Source organism: Globicephala melas, chromosome 5 (assembly GCF_963455315.2).
Source record: "Globicephala melas chromosome 5, mGloMel1.2, whole genome shotgun sequence".
NCBI classification, from domain to species: domain Eukaryota; kingdom Metazoa; phylum Chordata; class Mammalia; order Artiodactyla; family Delphinidae; genus Globicephala; species Globicephala melas.
In genome coordinates, this window is record NC_083318.1 from 66,307,513 (window position 1) to 66,324,163 (window position 16,651).

Here is a 16,651-nt window from a genome sequence, read left to right on the forward strand (position 1 = left end):
GGGAATATTTATAAGACAGAAGATCATGAGCACAAAAGAAATACAGTAACTTATAAGAAAGAAGAACTTGTAAAACCAGATATAACAAGAATTTAAAACAAGTATGGGAAAAAAAACCCTGGAAAGATATGGAAAGATACTGGAAACATGAAACTGGAACAAGCAGTTATAATGAAGAACCAATCAAAAATAAGTTATATAAAAAAATAACTACTAAAATAAAGAAGCCAATAGTAAACTGAGTAGTAAAAATGATAGAACCCGATAGTGCAAACAAAAAATTTTCCCAAAAGAAATCAGGAGATTAAAGGACAGATTATGAGAAAAATGAAATGAAGGAATAAAGTTGACTACACATATATATAATGGGAGTCCAAGAAGAGAATAAAAAAGAATAAAATGAAAAAGAATAGTTAATAATTTTCCAGAATTAAAGAAATATATCCTTAGATTGAAAGGGCTGTATTAATACAGCACCAAAAAGAAATGTAAGAAAGAGGTATCTACCACTAGAAATATTATGGTTAAACTAAGATTAAGAAACATTTCTGAAAGCTTCTAGAGAGAAAAAGTAGATCACTTACAAAGAAAGTAACCTGACTGCTCCTGAATGCATGCACAAAATTACTTTAATACATTCAGTACCTGTCTCTTTATGGGGGAGGGGGAGGGAAGGGAAGACATACTAATACATATAGACAATAAGCACAAATATGGTTATCAAAAATTAGAAATAATCAGGCACAGCATAGTTATAGATTGTAAAGTTTTAAAATCAGATGAAGAAAATCTGATTCAGACAATGGAAGGAGGGGGAGAAAAAAGAAACAAAAAGCATAATAAATGGAAAACACAAAATAAGATTGAAGAGGCCAAACATGGCAATAATAATAAATATAAATGGGTTAAATTCATTGATTAAAAGACACAGATTCTCACATTACTAAAACAAAAAGATCCAGCAATATGGTGTCTAAAAGAGACACACGGGCTTCCCTGGTGGCGCAGTGGTTGAGAGTCCGCCTGCCGATGCAGGGGACACTGGCTTGTGCCCCAGTCCGGGAGGATCCCACATGCCGTGGAGCAGCTGGGCCCGTGAGCCATGGCCACTGAGCCTGCGTGTCCGGAGCCTGTGCTCCGCAACGGGACAGGCCACAACAGTGAGAGGCCCGTGTACAGCAAAAAAAAAAAAAAAAAAAAAAAATTAAAAGAGACACACTTCATAATAACAGCTAATATAACACTTATTTGTTCACTATGTTCTGAGCACTTTACTTGTTTTAATTCGTTCAATTCTCAGAAGAGCCCTATATGAGATAGATTACTAGTATTGCCATTTTATAAATGAGGACACTGAGGCACAGAAAAATTACATAACTTAAAGTAAAACAGCAAGTAAGTGGTGAAGACAGAATTCAACACTAAGCAGTGTGGATTTAGAGACAGGACAGCATTCTTAGAGGCTACGTTATACAGAAGGATTGAACGAAAGGGTTTAGTGGGGAAAAAAAAGACAAGGCCCATATGAAACAAAGGAAAGCCAGGTTAGCAATTTTAATACCAGACAAAATAGAATTTAGGTCACAGAAAAGGCCACAGTGGTCAAAGAGAAATCTTTATAGTATTCCTCTCATCAGAAATGTTCAATTAGCTATATAAAAGAAAATTTGATAGCATTTCTAAGAGAAGCATAATTTAAATAATGCACTGAGTATGTATATTAATCCATTTATTCCTCACAATTCCAGGAGGACAATTATTTTTATCTCTATTTCAAAGATGAAGAAAACTGAAGCTGGAGAAGTTAAGCAATGTGCTACTCAGCTAATAAGAGGTGGAGCCTGGACTTAGACTCTGGAAAGTCTGGCTCCGGAGCTTGAGTTCTGGATCATCTGGCATTACAAACAGAAGAAAAGAGTGGACTGTTTAGTAAGCAGTGTTGGGAGAATTTGCTCACTATGTAAAAACGAATAACACTGGATCCCTTCTCATTCACAACACAGATATAAAAAAATAAGCTTAAAGACCTATCCAAAAAACAAAAAGCCGTAAAGTTAACAGAAGGAAATGTTGGAGAATACCTTTGTGAGTGAGAAGTTCTTACTATCTCCAAAGCACAAACCATAAAGGGAAAAATTAATGGAATTTGACTATCTCAAGGTCAATGACTTCTGTTCAAGGAAGAATACCACAGGCAGAATTAAGAAGGGAATCAGATGAGAAGATATCTACCATGTCTATACTCAACAAAGAACTGATATACAAAACACACAAAGAATTCTAGTACACAGGCAGAAAGAAATACAGGAAACACAAGAGAAAGCTCTGTATCCCTATCCTTTTTCAATGTGCTACTTTTCTTCATAGCAAGTGTTACCACTGACTTTATATGTCTGTCTGATATATAATAAATTGTTACTATCCACAGACACCAGCACTTATTGCCTTTTGAATATGCATATGTGTATTTATTTTATTGAATAATAGCTACAATGTGAAGGCAGGGAGTATTTTTTTCTATTGTTCACTGCTTTATTTATAGCACATATAAAGGTGCCTGGCACATAACGGGTTCTTGAAAAACACTGGAAGGAAGGAAGGGAGGGAGGGAGGGAGGGGGGAGGGAGGGGGAGGGAAGGAGGGAGGGAGGGGGAGGGGGTAGGGAGGGAGGGAGGGAGGGGAAGGGGAGGGAGGGAGGGGGAGGGAGGGAGGAAGGGAGGAAGGGAGGGAGGGAGGAAGGAAGAAACAAAGAAAGAAACAAAGAAAGAAAAGACTTCAAAGCAGAAATCCAGAGAGGTAAATTGTTAAATAAAGAACTACTCAATCTCCCTAGTAATCACAGAAACAAAAATCAAAACAAGGTGCTACTTTTCAAACATCAAACTGGCAAAGTTATAAAATAAGGAATAAGGTGTTTGGGGAAACAGCGACCTTCCTACATGGATATGGGAGTACACACTAGTGCAGCTGTTTTGGAGCAATGAGACAATTCTGGTTGAACTGAAATACATATATATATTTCCCACAGCCAAGCATTCCCATTCCTAAGTATATATCCTAGAAGAACACTTGTGTGGGTGCATACATTGGATATTCATTTCAGCACTTTCTGTGGTAGTAAAGATTTAGGGTCAACCCATGTGGCTATCACTATAAGAGATAAATAAAATGGTGTATATTCATCAGGAAAATAGTAAGTGGTGGTGAGAAGAAATGAACTTGTCCTACATATGGTAACATGAAAAGGTCTCAGAAACATGTAGAAAAATAAAAAAGGCAAAAAATTTATGACGGAATGTCATTATAAATACGTGTTTATTCCTCAAATCGAATCACATATAACAATATTATATATTTTTCATAGCTACACAGATATACAAATAAAGTATTGCAGATGGATGGGAACATATTAAATACTTGAGACTGTTTGTCTAAAGAGGAGTGAAAAGTGACTGGTGATGAAGGGCAAACACTAAAATAATATATAAAAATCCAAGAAGAATTTCCTTTAGTTCAAGATTCCACGATGCTTCCAGCTTAGGGAGAAGGTGAGCTGGCATATCTTCCACCTTGATTCCTTGGCTGCCCTTGTCTTCTAGCACCTTGCTGGCACCTCCCCCTAGAGGGAAGGCACTGGGGTGACAGAGCAGGATCCATGTTTGTGGTCCTGGGTTCCTCATATATCTCTTGCTATTGACACTTCATTTTAAAACAAATTGACTTCAGGAAATATCCACATTTTAAGGAATTTTCTTGAATCCAAGGGCACAGAAAGATTGAATGGAGATGCCAGACTGTGCAGCTGTCACCACAGAAAGAATATCAGTCATTTTTGAGGAATCATGAGGAATCATGGAGGAAGGGAAACATGCCAGGTGAGGAGAGATGGGCAAATGTCTCAGTTTTCAAGAAAATAAAAGAGCGAGCCTATAAATGTTACAGACTAGGGAGTCTCGGGTGAACTCCATCAATATTACAGAAAAGATGTGTCAAAATCAACTCCCTTTACTGTTCATTCATGAGCAATCGACATTCCATAATGGGTTGGCTAACTATGGCCTGAGGGTCAAATCCAGGCAGCATCCTATTTTTACATAAAGTCTTATGTGATCATAGCCACACCCATTCACTTACATATCGTCTAGAGCTGCTTTCAAACCACACTGTCAGAGTTAAGTAGTTGTGACAGAGACTGTATGGCTTGCAAAGCCTGAAATACTTACTATCTGGTTCTTTACAGAAAAAGTTTGCCCACCCTTGCTCCATTTTAATGTTCCCTCTTGGAAAATGCTACGTGGAATCATCTCTTCTTTCGTGCCTCAATATAAAGCCCATCAGGAGGAGCTTCAAGATGGCGGAAGAGTAAGACGCGGAGATCGTCTTCCTCCCCACAAATACATCAGAAATACATCTACATGTGGAACAACTCCTACAGAACACGTACTGAACGCTGGCGGAAGACCTCAGCCCTCCCAAAAGGCAAGAAAATCCCCAGGCACCTGGTAGGGCAAAAGAAAAAAGAACAAACAGAGACAAAAGAATAGGGATGGGACCTGCACCAGTGGGAGGGAGCTGTGAAGGAGGCAAGGTTTCCCCACACTAGGAAGCCCCTTCGTGGGCGGAGACTGTGGGTTGCGGAGGGGGGAAGCTTCGGAGCCGCGGCGGAGAGCGCAGCAACAGGGGTGCGGAGGGCAAAGCGGAGAGATTCCCGCACAGAGGATCGGTGCCGACCGGCACTCACCAGCCCGAGAGGCTTGTCTGCTCGGCTGGGAGCTGAGGCTCGGGCTTTGGTCGGATCCCAGGGAGAGGACTGGGGTTGGCGGCGTGAACATAGCCTGAAGGGGTTAGTGCGCCACAGCTAGCCGGGAGGGAGTCCGGGAAAAAATCTGGTGCTGCCCAAGAGACAAGAGACTTTTTCTTGCCTCTGTTTCCTGGTGCGCGAGGAGAGGGGATGAAGAGCGCTGCTTAAAGGAGCTCCAGAAACGGGCGCAAGCCGCGGCTATCAGCGCGGACCCCAGAGACGGGTATGAGACGCTAAGGCTGCTGCTGCCGCCACCAAGAAGCCTGTGTGCAAGCACAGGTCACTCTCCACACCTCCCTTCCTTCCAGGGAGCCTGTGCAGCCCACCACTGCCAGGGTCCCAGGATCCAGGGACAACCTCCCCGGGAGAACGCATGGCGCGCCTCCCAGGCTGGTGCAATGTCACGCCGGCCTGTGCCGCCGCAGGCTCGCCCCGCATCCGGACCCTTCCCTCCCCCTGGCCTGAGTGAGCCAGAGCCCCCAAATCAGCTGCTCCTTTAACCCCATCCTGTCTGAGCGAAGAACAGACGCCCTCTGGCGACCTACACGCAGAGGCGGGGCCAAATCCAAAGCTGAGCCCCGGGAGCTGTGAGAACAAAGAAGAGAAAGGGAAATCTCTCCCAGCAGCCTCAGAAGCAGTGGATTAAATCTCCTCAATCAACTTGATGTACCCTGCATCTGTGGAATACCTAAAGAGACAAAGAATCATCCCAAATTGAGGAGATGGACTTTGGGAGCAATTATATATATATATTTTTTCCCTTTTTCTCTTTTTGTGAGTATGTATGTGTATGCTTCTGTGTGTGATTTTCTCTGTATAGCTTTGCTTTCACCATTTGTCCTAGGGTTCTGTCTGTACATTTTTATTTTTTTTATTACATAAAAATTTTTTTTAATACTTATTTTTTATTTTAATAAATTGATTTTTATTTTACTTTATTTTATGTCCTTTCTTTCTTTCTTTCTTTCTTTCTTTCTTTCTTTCTGTCTGTCTGTCTGTCTGTCTTTTTTTCTCCCTTTTATTCTAAGCCATATGGAGGACAGGCTCCTGGTGCTCCAGACAGGTGTCACGGCTGTGCCACTGATGTGGGAGAGCCAACTTCAGGACACTGGTCCACAAGAGACCTCCCAGCTCCACGTAACATCAAACGGTGAAAATCTCCCAAAGATCTCCATCTCAACACCAACACCCAGCTCCACTCAACAACCAGCAAGCTACAGTGCTGGACACCCTATGCCAAACAACTAGCAAGACAGGAACACAACCCCATCCATTAGCACAGAGGCTGCCTAAAATCATAATAAGGCCACAGACACCTCAAAACAAACCACCAGACATGGACCTGCCCACCAGAAAGACAAGATCCAGCCTCATACACCAGAACACAGCCACTAGTCCCCTCAACCAGGAAGCCTATACAACCCACTGAACCAACCTTAGCCACTGGGGACAGACACCAAAAACAACGGAAACTATGAACCTGCAGCCTGCGAAAACGGGACCCCAAACAGTAAGTTAAGCAAAATGAGAAGACAGAGAAACACACAACAGATGAAGGAGCAAGTTAAAAACCCACCAGACCTAACAAATGAAGAGGAAATAGGCAGTCTACCTGAAAAAGAATTCAGAATAACGATAGTAAAGATGATCCAAAATCTTGGAAACAGAATGGAGAAAATACAAGAAACGTTTAACAAGGACCTAGAACTAAAGAGCAAACAAACGGAGATGAACAACACAATAAATGAAATTAAAAATTCTCTAGAAGGGATCAATAGCAGAATGACGGAGGCAGAAGAACAGATAAGTGACCTGGAAGATAAAATAGTGGAAATAAGTACTGCAGAGCAGAATAAAGAAAAAAGAATGAAAAGAATTGAGGACAGTCTCAGAGACCTCTGTGACAACATTAAATGCACCAATATTCGAATTATAGGAATCCCAGAAGGAGAGAAAAAGAAAGGAACTGGGAAAAAATTTGAAGAGATCATAGTTGAAAACTTCCCTAATATGGGAAAGGAAATAGTTAATCAAGTCCAGGAAGCACAGAGAGTCCCATACAGGAAAAATCCAAGGAGAAACACGCCAAGACACACATTAATCAAACTATCAAAAATGAAGTACAAAGAACAAATATTAAAAGCAGCAAGGGAAAAACAAGTAACACATAAGGGAATCCCCATAAGGTTAACAGCTGATCTTTCAGCAGAAACTCTGCAAGCCAGAAGGGAGTGGCAGGACATATTTAAAGTGATGAAAGACAAAAACCTACAACCAAGATTACTCTACCCAGCAAGGATCTCATTCAGATTTGACAGAGAAATTAAAAGCTTTACAGACAAGCAAAAGTAAGAGAATTCAGCACCACCAAGCCAGCTCTACAACAAATGCTAAAGGAACTTCTCTAGGCAGGAAACACAAGAGAACGAAAAGACCTACAATAATAAACCCAAAACAATTAAGAAAATGGCAATAGGAACACACAATTTGATAATTACCTTAAAAGTAAATGGATTAAATGCTCCAACCAAAAGAGATAGACTGGCTGAATGGATACAAAAACAAGACCCATATATATGCTGTCTACAAAAGACCCATTTCAGACTTAGGGACACATACAGACTGAAAGTGAGGGGATGGAAAAAGATATTCCATGCAAATGGAAATCAAAAGAAAGCTGGAGTAGCAATTCTCATAACAGACGAAATAGACTTTAAAACAAAGACTATTACAAGAGACCAAGAAGGATACTACATAATGATCAAGGGATCAATCCAAGAAGAAGATATAACAATTGCAAATATTTATGCAAACGACATAGGAGCACCTCAATAAATAAGGCAAATACTAATAGCCATAAAAGGGGAAATCGACAGTAACACAATCATAGTAGGGGACTTTAACACCCCACTTTCACCAATAGACAGATCATCAAAAATAAAAATAAATAAGGAAACACAAGCTTTAAATGTTACATTAAACAAGATGGACTTAATTGATATTTATAGGACATTCCATCCAAAAACAACAGAATACACATTTTTCTCAAGTGCTCATGGAACATTCTCCAGGATAGATCATATCTTGGGTCACAAATCAAACCTTGGTAAATTTAAGAAAGTTGAAATCGTATCAAGTATCTTTTCTGACCAAAACGCTATAAGACTAGATATCAATTATAGGAGAAATCTGTAAGAAATACAAACACATGGAGGCTAAACAATACACTACTTAATAGTAAAGAGATCACTGAAGAAATCGAAAAATACCTATAAACAAATGACAATGAAAACACGACGACCCAAAACCTATGGTATGCAGCAAAAGCAGTTCTAAAAGGGAAATTCATAGCTATGCAAGCCTACCTTCATAGCTATACAAGCTATACAAGAAACATCTCAAATAAACAACCTAACCTAACACCTAAAGCAATGAGAGAAAGAAGAACAAAAAACCCCAAAGTTAGCAGAAGGAAAGAAATCATAGAGAACAGGTCAGAAATTAAACGAAGGAAACGATAGCAAAGATCAATAAAACTAAAAGCTGGTTCTTTGAGAAGATAAAATTGATAAACCATTAGCCAGACTCCTCAAGAAAAAAAGGGAGAAGACTCAAATCAATAGAATTAGAAATGAAAAAGGAGAAGTAACAACTGACACTGCAGACATACAAAGGATCATGACAGATTACTACAAGCAACTATATGCCAATAAAATGGGCAACCAGGAAAAAATGGACAAATTCTTAGAAATGCATAACCTTCCGAGACTGAACCAGAAAGAAATAGAAAATATGAACAGATTAATCACAAGCACTGAAATTGAAACTGTGATTAAAAATCTTCCAACAAAAGCCCAGGACCAGATGGCTTCACAGGCGAATTCTATCAAACATTTAGAGAAGAGCTAACACCTATCCTCAAACTCTTCCAAAATATAGCAGAGGGAGGAACACTCCCAAACTCATTCTGCGAGGCCACCATCACTCTGACACCGAAATAAAGATGTCACAAAGAGAGAAAACTACAGGCCAATATCACTGATGAACAGAGATGCAAAAATCCTCAACAAAATACTGGCAAACAGAATCCAACAGCACATTAAAAGGATCATACACTATGATCAAGTGGGGTTTATCCCAGGAATGCAAGGATTCTTCAGTATACGCAAATCAGTCAATGTGATAAACCATATTAACAAATTGAAGGAGAAAAACCATAGGATCATCTCAATAGATGCAGAGAAAGCTTTCGACAAAATTCAACACCCATTTATGATAAAAACCCTGCAGAAAGTAGGCATAGAGGGAACTTACCTCAACATAATAAAGGCCATATATGACAAACCCACAGCCAACATCATCCTCAATGGTGAAAAACTGAAACCATTTCCACTAAGATCAGGAACAAGACAAGGTTGCCCACTCTCACCACTAGTATTCAACATAGTTTTGGAAGTTTTAGCCACAGCAATCAGACAAGAAAAAGAAATAAAAGGAATCCAAATCGGAAAAGAAGAAGTAAAGCTGTCACTGTTTGCAGATGACATGATACTATACATAGAGAATCCTAAAGATTGCTACCAGAAAACTACTAGAGCTAATCAATGAATTTGGTAAAGTAGTAGGATGCAAAATTAATGCACAGAAATCTCTTGCATTCCTATACACTAATGATGAAAAATCTGAAAGTGAAATTAAGAAAACACTCCCATTTACCATTGCAACAGAAAGAATAAAATATCTAGGAATAAACCTACCTAAGGAGACAAAAGACCTGTATGCAGAAAATTATAAGACACTGATGAAAGAAATTAAAGATGATACAAATAGATGGAGAGATATACCATGTTCTTGGATTGGAAGAATCAACATTGTGAAAATGACTCTACTACCCAAGGCAATCTACAGATTCAATGCAATCCCTATCAAATGACCACTGGCATTTTTCACAGAACTAGAACAAAAAATTTCACAATTTGTATGGAAACACAAAAGACCCCGAATAGCCAAAGCAATATTGAGAAAGAAAAACGGAGCTGGAGGAATCAGGCTCCCTGACTTCAGACTGTACTACAAAGCTACAGTAATCAAGACAGTATGGTACTGGCACAAAAACAGAAATGTAGATCAATGGAACAGGACAGAAAGCCCAGAGATAAACCCACACACATATGGTCACCTTATCTTTGATAAAGGAGGCAAGAATATACAGTGGAGAAAAGACATCCTCTTCAATAAGTGGTTCTGGGAACACCGGACAGCTATATGTAAAAGAATGAAATTAGAACACTCCCTAACACCATACACAAAAATAAACTCAAAATGGATTAAAGACCTAAATGTAAGGCCAGACACCATCAAACTCTTAGAGGAAAACATAGGCAGAACACTCTATGACATAAATCACAGCAAGATCCTTTTTGACCCACGTCCTAGACAAATGGAAATAAAAACAAAAATAAACAAGTGGGACCTAATGAAACTTAAAAGCTTTTGCACAGCAAAGGAGACCATAAACAAGATGAAAAGACAACCCTCAGAATGGGAGAAAATATTTGCAAATGAAGCAACTGACAAAGGATTAATCTCCAAAACATACAAGCAACTCATGCAGCTCAATATCAAAAAAACAAACAACCCAATCCAAAAATGGGCAGAAGACCTAAATAGACATTTCTCATAAGAAGATATACAGATTCCCAACAAACACATGAAAGAATGCTCAACATCATTAATCATTAGAGTAATGCAAATCAAAACTACAATGAGATACCATCTCACACCAGTCAGAATGGCCATCATCAAAAAATCTACAAACAATAAATGCTGAAGAGGGTGTGGAGAAAAGGGAACTCTCTTGCACTGTTGGTGGGAATGTAAATTGATACAGCCATTATGGAGAACAGTATGGAGGTTCCTTAAAAAACTAAAAATAGAATTACCATAGGACACAGCAATCCCACTACTGGGCATATACCCTGAGAAAACCTGGACATATATACACTACCAATAATTCAAAAAGAGTCATGTACCAAAATGTTCATTGCAGCTCTGTTTACAATAGCCAGGACATGGAAGCAAACTAAGTGTCTATCTACAGATGAATGGATAAAGATGATGTGGCACATATATACAATGGAATATTACTCAGTCATAAAAAGGAATGAAACTGAGTTATTTGTAGTGAGGTGGATGGACCTAGAGACTGTCATACAGTGAAGTAAGTCAGAAAGAGAAAAACAAATACCATATGCTACCACATATATATGGAATGTAAAAAAAAAAAAAAAAAAAAGAGAAAATGGTCAGAAGAACCTAGGGGCAAGACAGGAATAAAGATGCAGACCTACTAGAGAATGGACTTGAGGATACAGGGAGAAGGAAGGGTAAGCTGGGACAAAGTGCGAGAGTGGCATGGACATATATACACTACCAAACGTAAAATAGATAGCTAGTGGGAAGCAGCCGCATAGCACAGGGAGATCAGTTCAGTGCTTTGTGACCACCAGAGGGGTGGGATAGGGAGGGTGGGAGGGAGAGAGATGCAAGAGGGAAGAGATATGTATATGTATAACTGATTCACCTTGTTATAAAGCAGAAACTGACACACCATTGTAAAGCAATTATACTCTAATAAAGATGTTAAAAAAATTACATTAAAAAAATAAAGCCCATCATATTACATGCATTTGTTGTTTCTCTCACTGCTCTCTTGGCAATATGCCTTTTGTTTTCCAAGGATCATTTCTGCTAGGATTTTGTCTCTCTTTTCTCCACTCCATGTCGCACAGCTTCTAGACAGCCATGACTTACTATTCTACATGATCTCAACTCCTGGAACTCTAGTCTGGATCAAGACACTAAGCCTTTAATTTTCCCTAAGTGGGGATCGCTCAGATAGGTTTATTAACAAGAAGATAATCACTAGAAACTATGAAGGGTTCAAGGAGAACCAGTTATACCAAACTAACTCTGCTTCCCTTTCCCACATGGTGCGGTCACTAGTTTGACAGATCAGATAATGCCGTGGATTCTATATACCATGTCTTTAGCAAATTGGAAAATTAAGTCCTTTCATTCTATCACTGTAGAACTGAAGGAGAAGTGTAAGTTATGTCTTAGGTGGATCTGTATTTGACTGAAGAACATATTAGAGTAGTACCGATTTACTGATTGATGTAAAGCTTTAGGGAGGCCTTTAGTGTGAGGCTGCAGAGCTCTGTACTTAAAACTGCTGAACAGAAAAGAATCATAAAGAATTTGAATGTAGCTGCGGAAGACACATGTTTACTCCAAATGAGCAAGATACAAAACAGAAAAAGACTGAAATGAACAAGATATAACTTAAGAAAGATGGTGATGGAAATCAAGTTAGCAGTTATCCTTGGGAAGATAATAAAATACAGGAAGCATGAGGGGGCATCTGGGGTGCCGGTCATGTTTGGGTGATTGATACGGGAGTGTGTTCACTTTGTAAAAATTCACTGAGCTTTACACTTATGCTTGATGTACTTTCCAGTACAGTCTAACTCTGTTTTATCAGAATTATACAATCTGTGGTTCTAATTAGTGTGTGTTTGTGTGTTAGTGATGGTGGTTTATGTAAATTGAGTCACATCTAAAACTATATAACGAATTACAGTGGGATTCTATAGCATTTAGATTTCTCGTAAGTTTTTAGATATTTTACTGTCCAATACGGACTTCCCTGATGATGTACATCATCATAATTGGCTACCAGCCTATAATATGGCCACTTATTTCCTTTAACATTACTCAGTGGAGGTAGAAAAGCAAATGAGATGAACAGGGCTGAGCAACTTATTATTATGTTAACACAAAATATGGGCATTTTATGAAGTTATAAGATTTATTCAGTGTGTCCTCTTTTAGCCATACATGTATGAAAGAAATATTCTCTCAACATTGCCAACATTTATTCATATTTTCTTGGAAGCAAATATACGGTTGACATTCATTAAGCGTTTGTAAGTCTTCTCAAAGCCAAACATCTGCTTGGCATCCAACGTGTTCACAAACTTCTTTCTTTAAAGGAATGTCTGTTGAGCATTTATTAGCTTCATTTGTGCTTTATGACTATCCTTTAAGTAGAACATTTATTTAGACAAATCCTTAAAGTTTAAGACAATCCCAAAAGATTCAAGAAGCGGATCTGTCTTGACCCTTTACTTAACATTCTCAGGCTATGACAGAAAGTATTCAAGGTGTCCCTTTAGACGCCTTCTTGGAGGGCCCCTCGATCGGACTCAGGTGAAAGGTTTTGCCTGGAATGCCACTCCCGAGTGAGGACACTCACTGAAGTCAAGTGTTTTCTTATGCACTATGGGGAAAAGGGCCTAAAAGGGGGTTAAACTTTGATTAGAGATGTTGCAAGTAGGGAAAAATGCTTACTTCAATTTCACTTCTGCTTTTCAGAAGACATGAGTACATAAATTATGTAGAAGAACGGTGATTACTAGACAGTCTAAAAGCTTGGAGGCTCTAGGCCAATTTTCAACCAACTGTCACAGAACATAAGTTTCAAAATATGTTTAAGCTAAACTGACAACTACAGAAAAAATGTAAGATTCTTTGAAAGGCTGGCTTATGTGAACTGACGAGGATCTCTGAAACCACATGCTATTTAACACACAGCGATACTCCACTGCAACGTTCCCACTCTCTTCTGGAGGGAATATTAAAAGAGGTAGAACAGATGCTTCCCTGAATTAAGCAGATCCAAGCAGTAGACAGACTCTTCCCACAGAGTGGCCAAAAGAAGTAGGGTTCATCCAAAAACTGAAAGGGCTAGGAGAGGTCCCCTGGCCTAGTAGCTCTCAAGCTGGAAGAAGCTAACCCAGGAAGGGTGCCTGTGTGCATGGGTTTCCCACCTTTCTATGCCAGAGAAGCTCCAATCTTAACTGCTGTAGACATCCATTCTCCCTGGAATATTTGAATCACTGCTACATGCTAAGCTCTTCATTTTACAGGTCACAAAACCAAGGCCAGAGTGATTCCATTAGGTATCCAAAGTGCCAGGGCAGCAAAGCTAGAACAAGCATTCCATAAATCCCCGGCTAAGGTGCCCTTCTATCAATTATACAACCTGTAAGACCTTAGGGCATAAAATATTGGCAGCTGAGATGAGAAAGTATTTATCTGCTACAGTTAGTTTGTAGAATAGCTCTTGATCTTAGCTGTGTGATCAAATCTCCATGAGTCCTGGAGCAAGCCTTTTCCCCCTCTACCTGTCCAAGGAGTTCCAGGGAGTCTGTGAAATCCCTGAAGCGGTACATTCAATTTAACATGTCTGTGTAAAATTCGTCCATAGCTTTCATTTGTTCTTCAAAAGTATCTGTGATCACACCAAATGGTAAAAATCAGTGTACCTGAAGAAGGGACTAGGAAAACTTGCCAGAAAGTCCTTTAACATAACATGCATGTTTACTATTAAACTACTCAGGTTATACAGGTAAATTCACACAGTGGTGAAAACAAAACCTGCACAGTACCTATGAAAATACAGTACTTGGTAGACTGATAAAAACAGATTTTATTTTACTTCTTGGATTTTACATAATTGAAAAAATTATTTGATGTATAACATGCAACCTTCACTCTGTAAACCAAAACCAGCACTCCAAAGCCCTGAATAATTTGGGGGCTAGGGGATTATTGCTGTCTCTGAGTATTCCCTTTAGAAACTGATGGTGAGTAAGAGATGTCATGACAACTGACAGAGAACAACTGTTTCTTTCAATTCAACTGTAGACTCTTCAGGGAAAACGCTCATCTTTATAACTCTGTCAATTAGGCAAACACTAAAAACTGCCTCCTGCCCTTCATGCTGATAATGTCAGGGAAGACAAGTGGCTGATGTAATCCTGAAGATGGAGCTAATGTCCAGAGCCTCATTATCCATTAAGGGAGGCTTTCCCCCTACTTCCACTCTAGCAAAGGAAGAGCAAGATGCTGAATTATCTTCATGTGTGGACTGACAAGAAATAAACTGTAAAGTCGTTTTGAGGGAAAAACCTAGAAAACCAGCATGAACATAAACTAATTTGAGAAACAGTGCCCTACTGTATTTTGAAATAATATTCAGTATTTATCCAGAGGGTTTCTTATAATGGAGTAAAATAGAGAATTTCCTGAGGCTAGGAGATTACAATCATCTGAGAAACCAGGAGTAAGAATGCGTGCATTTAACTGCAAAGAAGGATATGCAGAACTGCCCACCTATTCCTCACAGTGAGGACTCATCATGGAAATTATGCTTCAAGGTCAGTAAGCTAAATGACAAGAAGATGGTCTGTGCCAATAATTTAAATGTCAAGCGGCACCGGGCCAAGAAGGTGCACAGATATAAATCGGGCAGTGGCACTGATGTAATTATGGGCTTAGACGAATTCTCAAAGCCAGACCGGAAGCTGAACCACAGTCTTTGGGGAAAAGAGAGAATATGAGGGTAATTAGAGGAAAAAAGCAGAGGAAAGTTTTTTACTTTTTAAAAAAATCCCTAAAACTCTAAATAAAACTCAATGTCTGCAGAGGGACCTTCATGGTCCTCAAACATGCATAAAACAGGATGGAGGGAGGAAGGGGCCACCCACATCTTTATAAGCTCAGTGTCAGAGCAGAGCTGCACGTGCACGGCAGTGTGTGTCCCTCCCAGGGGCCTGGGACCTGGAGGGGTGCTCAGGTCCATGTGACTTGTGAGCATCCAGAACGAGGATCTCAGGAGGGAATTTCACAAGCACAGAACGTATTTTTTTCTCCCTGGACTCTGCTTTCTAGTTTTTCTCTCCCTCTGCTATTGTTTAATTTTGTGGTTCGACTTTTTGAAGAATGGTGGGAGGTACCGTGTTAAGCAATGCTCTAGGAATGAGGCTCAGCGGCGATGAAATCGGCCTCCCACGTCTTTCAAACCAACTGTGAGTCTGCTTAAAACACAAGGCAGACACAAATACGAAGAAGAGCAGGCAGGACGTCCTGTTCATCCTTGTATGTGCAGCATCTCTCCCCAGCACACAGTCGGCACAGAACAGATGCAGGCTCAAGGAAACCCGTCATTTTATCTAAACAGCTCTGTGGTCCGTTCTGTTTCTGAATAGGAGCCAACAGCCATATCACTTAATGTGCTTTTGAGCAATCTTTTGTTGATCCTTGTGCCTCCGTTAATGAAAGTGATTAAACAACCAAGTCTGGCTCAAAATTATCCTGATGGCAGAGCATCAGAGTTGAACATGGTCAAGAGATTTACAAAGGAGCCAAGAAACATCACTGGAAAAGCAGATATTAAAAAATCATGAGTATCCTCATGCTTTTAATTTTTATTTATTTATTTTTAACATCTTTGTTGGAGTATAATTGCTTTACAATGTTGTGTTAGTTTCTGCTGTATAACAAAGTGAATCAGCTATATGCGTACGTATATCCCCATATCCCCTCCCTCTTCTCATGCTTTTTAAAGAAGACAGTCAAAATAATTTCCAATTTTTTCTTCATGGTTAAGCAGAGTCTGATTATTACTAATACTAAATATCTGTACACTGTATTGCCTAAAAGCTTTATAGTAATAGTATTTATTAATACATGCCACAGAGAAGAAAAATTAAATGAAATAATTAGATTCCTAGGAATAATAAGCAACTCTTAATGCTCTGAGTATAATATAATTTTATAGGCTGAAATGACACTTATCAAGGATATTTATTAAGTATGGTTTAAACTATATTTCACAAAAACAACCCACTGAAATTTAGGAAATACCTATAAGGCATGGCTTATAAGTTTGGAGACAATATCATATACAGGGTATTTAAGTAAATAAAGCCTGGACCAAAAAAA

At 39.3% G+C, this 16,651-nt stretch overlaps 1 protein-coding gene across 4 annotated transcripts in view; it reads right to left on the minus strand.

The window, feature by feature from the left end:
• ATP8A1 (ATPase phospholipid transporting 8A1) overlaps nt 1-16,651 on the minus strand; it is a 237,352-nt gene that overhangs the window by 61,920 nt on the left and 158,781 nt on the right. The gene's annotated exons all lie outside the window — the stretch shown is intronic.